Raw genomic sequence first — 5,000 nt, 5'->3', positions numbered from 1 at the left:
GGGTGCCGAAGCGAACTCTCCCAGCACAGCGCACGCGCCAACACGTCCGCACAGCTGCGATACAAACCACCTGCGAGAACCGCTGGGGCGACCGAGCAGCAGACGGCGTCGCGGCGCCGAGCGCCGGGCGGCGGCGCATCCTCAGCGCACACAGTCCTCAATCGGACCAGCACACTGCAGATGGCCACCGCGCTTCGCACCGGGCCCGCGAGGACCTACTTTGGCCGCAAGGCGCCGCGAGCAGGGGGCGCCGGCGCGCAGCTGCGCCGCCTGCCGCGTCCGTCGGCCGGCGCGCCTGCCACTGGCCGCCCCCACCAGCCGGCTGTAGCGCGTGCGCCCACGCACCGCGCTGCCAGCACGCCGGGCGGCCCCCCCTCACCGGCCGGGGACGGTCCCACCCAGCCACCGCCGCGTATCGCCTCACACCCAGATCCCCTTTCGCGTTCGTGGGCATGGTGGGTCCCCTTTCACGTTCGTGGGCATGGTGGGTATCCCTGAAACAACCGGTTAATAGCTCGACCGATCGTCGCCAACACTGATTCACCTCTAGCGAGAACAACCGCACCACAACGGGTTACCTGTTGTTCATTTGCGTAACGTCACCAGCAAACGTAGACGTCCATCGCCATTTGCAACGAGTATTGCATGCCTGTGTCAGGTGTCACAACACACTACGTCTGCCCACATAGACGCAACAACATGTGCACGCCTCGAGAACACGTGGAAGGTAGCCCCCGTACGTATGCGGTGTCCATTGCGCGAACGACTGTCAGCCGGCCTCTGCAGGATGTCGCAGATGTGGAACGCGGTGCAACATGCTATCACGGTGTGTGAGAAGAGACGACTACGTCCGAATACACGCTCCACTACATCAACAGACTGCTCATGCTGATCGCCATCCAGGGCGTCCGTTCCTCCCACACGTCTGAATGGCGTACCACACTGCAATCCAGCTCTTATAGGGAGACGACACGTAGCTGCGTGCACAATATTTGGACTGTATGGTCTGCCGTTGCTAGGCGCAGTCGTCGTACGGTCACACATGTGCCACGATGTATCATTCAGTACATACGGACCAATGTGCAGTACAGTTTGTGGGTTTTGCGTACATCGGCGGACAGGTGACAGGCCGTACCACAACGTAGGCTGAGTACGTCGGCATGCGAAGGGCATTGAACATGCAAACTTCTCAACGACCAGCTTGCGAAGGCAGGGGGGAAGGGGGGGGGGCATGTACGTCCTGCTGCTATCCACATTACAGTGTATAGCAGGAGCATGTGGAAAGTCAGCAACACCTGCAAGGTGTTTAACATGACGCGATACACAGGGGACCGGGCAGTGCGAATAGCGAACTATATTGCGAGGGTTGCGGTTAGGCAACACTACACTAATTTAACGAGTTGCATAACAATTACAGAGCAGGTTCAGCGACAACGTGCGTCAGGTTAAGGCGCAATATAGGTTAGGTTGAGGCACAATATAGGTTAGGTTAAGGCACAACATGGGTTACGTTAAGGCACAAATTGGGTTACGTTAAGGCACAACATGGGTTACGTTAAGGCACAACATGGGTTACGTTAAGGCACAAATTAGGTTACGTTAAGGCACAAATTAGGTTACGTTAAGGCACAAATTAGGTTACGTTAAGGCACAAATTAGGTTACGTTAAGGCACAAATTAGGTTACGTTAAGGCACAAATTAGGTTACGTTAAGGCACAAATTAGGTTACGTTAAGGCACAAATTAGGTTACGTTAAGGCACAAATTAGGTTACGTTAAGGCACAAATTAGGTTACGTTAAGGCACAAATTAGGTTACGTTAAGGCACAAATTAGGTTACGTTAAGGCACAAATTAGGTTACGTTAAGGCACAAATTAGGTTACGTTAAGGCACAAATTAGGTTACGTTAAGGCACAAATTAGGTTACGTTAAGGTACAATATGGGTTAGGTTAAGGTACAATATGGGTTAGGTTAAGGTACAATATGGGTTAGGTTAAGGTACAATATGGGTTAGGTTAAGGTACAATATGGGTTAGGTTAAGGCACAACGTAGGTTAGGTTAAGGCACAACGTAGGTTAGGTTAAGGCACAACATAGGTTAGGTTAAGGCACAACATAGGTTAGGTTAAGGCACAACATAGGTTAGGTTAAGGCACAACATAGGTTAGGTTAAGGCACAACATAGGTTAGGTTAAGGCACAACATAGGTTAGGTTAAGGCACAACATAGGTTAGGTTAAGGCACAACATAGGTTAGGTTAAGGCACAACATAGGTTAGGTTAAGGCACAACGTAGGTTAGGTTAAGGCACAACGTAGGTTAGGTTAAGGCACAACGTAGGTTAGGTTAAGGCACAACGTAGGTTAGGTTAAGGCACAACGTAGGTTAGGTTAAGGCACAACGTAGGTTAGGTTAAGGCACAACGTAGGTTAGGTTAAGGCACAACGTAGGTTAGGTTAAGGCACAACGTAGGTTAGGTTAAGGCACAACGTAGGTTAGGTTAAGGCACAACGTAGGTTAGGTTAAGGCACAACGTAGGTTAGGTTAAGGCACAACGTAGGTTAGGTTAAGGCACAACGTAGGTTAGGTTAAGGCACAACGTAGGTTAGGTTAAGGCACAACGTAGGTTAGGTTAAGGCACAACGTAGGTTAGGTTAAGGCACAACGTAGGTTAGGTTAAGGCACAACGTAGGTTAGGTTAAGGCACAACGTAGGTTAGGTTAAGGCACAACGTAGGTTAGGTTAAGGCACAACGTAGGTTAGGTTAAGGCACAACATAGGTTAGGTTAAGGCACAACATAGGTTAGGTTAAGGCACAACATAGGTTAGGTTAAGGCACAACATAGGTTAGGTTAAGGCACAACATAGGTTAGGTTAAGGCACAACATAGGTTAGGTTAAGGCACAACATAGGTTAGGTTAAGGCACAACATAGGTTAGGTTAAGGCACAACATAGGTTAGGTTAAGGCACAACATAGGTTAGGTTAAGGCACAACATAGGTTAGGTTAAGGCACAACGTAGGTTAGGTTAAGGCACAACGTAGGTTAGGTTAAGGCACAACGTAGGTTAGGTTAAGGCACAACGTAGGTTAGGTTAAGGCACAACGTAGGTTAGGTTAAGGCACAACGTAGGTTAGGTTAAGGCACAACGTAGGTTAGGTTAAGGCACAACGTAGGTTAGGTTAAGGTACAACGTAGGTTAGGTTAAGGTACAACGTAGGTTAGGTTAAGGTACAACGTAGGTTAGGTTAAGGTACAACGTAGGTTAGGTTAAGGTACAACGTAGGTTAGGTTAAGGTACAACGTAGGTTAGGTTAAGGTACAACGTAGGTTAGGTGAAGGCGCAATGTAGGTTAGGTTAAGGTACGATATACCTTAGGTTAAGGTACAATATCGCTTAGGTTAAGGTACAATATAGCTTAGGTTAAGGTACACGTTGTAGGGAAAGGTGTATTTTGGGGGGGGAGGGGGCGGCAGGTTCGTTGATAGTGATTATCGTAAGTGCATGCCTGCGGGATCATCCGATTTGTCACGTCAGGATGCACTTGTGGCTCATGACAGGCGGCGCTCCGATTCCAAGGTTGTGGCAGATCTGTGTCTTTCATTCCTGCCATTGTTTGTGTACTGTGACAGGAGGCAGTATTGTGATGTTGGGTGCACCCCTGTGTAGGACATGTGTGGGTGTTCGTGGCTTAGCTGAGCAATGGCGGATGTCGGAAGGGTGGGATATTCTGTTTTCTGGGTGGACCTCCCGGTCTGGTTATGATAGTGTGGATTGTGTAATGTGGCGGAGAGGATGCACCGGATGTTCTTCCATGCTGGTGGTTAGATATTGTGTGTGTGCCTGTTAGAGGCAGAGAGTAGTGTGTGATAGTGTCTGGCTGACGTGTGGTTCTCATTGTGTGCAGAGTCTTTCAGCATGTATAGGGACGGTTGTATATATTATCTGTATTCTGATGGCTCTGCATCTATTACTAATCAGTGCCGTGTATACGGTTACTCTGGTTCCAGTCGAAACTGTTCTATCTCTGTACATTAGTGACACTGCGGCTCCACTATGTTGCCGCCCCTGTCGGCCGTTTCCCCCAGTGTGTGGCTAATGATTATCAGCAATCAGTCTATTAGTCAATACCGGTAGTGTGACGACGTGAAATGTCCGGGATGGGGGAAGCTACACGCTTCCCGTGGGTCAGGGCCTAGAAAGACTCTTCCCACGCAGGAGGCTCGGACTGTCATTACTCTTCCGAGAAATATATTTGCCCAGCGTTTTTTGCGACTGCGAGTGCGACGCGTACGAGTACCGACATGGATGGGGCGCTTCCTAGCTGATCGCTCAGCATCGGAGAAATATATTTGCCCAACGTTTTTTGCGACTGCGAGTGCAACGCCCAAGGGTACCGACGTGGATGGGGCGCTTCCTAGCTGATCGCTCGGCATGGGAATCCGTACAGTGAGCAATGCGATCGCGTCTGTAGCTTGTACGTGGTACAGCTCGCAGCTCATGTATAGGGACAGCGGGAATGTCGCATATTGGACATAACTCTTCATGAAACGCAAGTTATAGGTGTGGATTGCACATTACGACTGCGGGAAACTTCCGCCGTTCATCCGCTGGCGTTGCGAGTTTGGCGGTTGGGGTGGGGCACGAGCGGGTGCGGGTGGTGTGATTGCCGGTCCACGACTTCGTGCGGCAGAGGCACTGGCGTTTGGGTGCTGTGGTCGACACAGGCTGCATGCTTTGTGGGTGGCGTCGAAAGATGGGCACTGTGGGCCCATCGATGTCTTAGTCGGCTTGGCGTCCCATAGATGGCGGTATCGTCGTTGCAGGAGCTCATGCTGAGGGAGACCTACAGATGGCGGTATGTTTTGTGGTGCGCTCGACATGGCGGACCTAGTGTTGTCAGATTCGCATAGATGGCGATACTGTTTTGCCAGCATGGTTGGCGTAGTTCCGTCGGATCCCTGTAGATGGAGGTGTCGAATGTTTACTGTGGACAGT

Source organism: Schistocerca serialis, unplaced genomic scaffold (genome assembly GCF_023864345.2).
Source record: "Schistocerca serialis cubense isolate TAMUIC-IGC-003099 unplaced genomic scaffold, iqSchSeri2.2 HiC_scaffold_303, whole genome shotgun sequence".
NCBI classification, from domain to species: domain Eukaryota; kingdom Metazoa; phylum Arthropoda; class Insecta; order Orthoptera; family Acrididae; genus Schistocerca; species Schistocerca serialis.
This window is presented reverse-complemented; position numbering follows the sequence as displayed.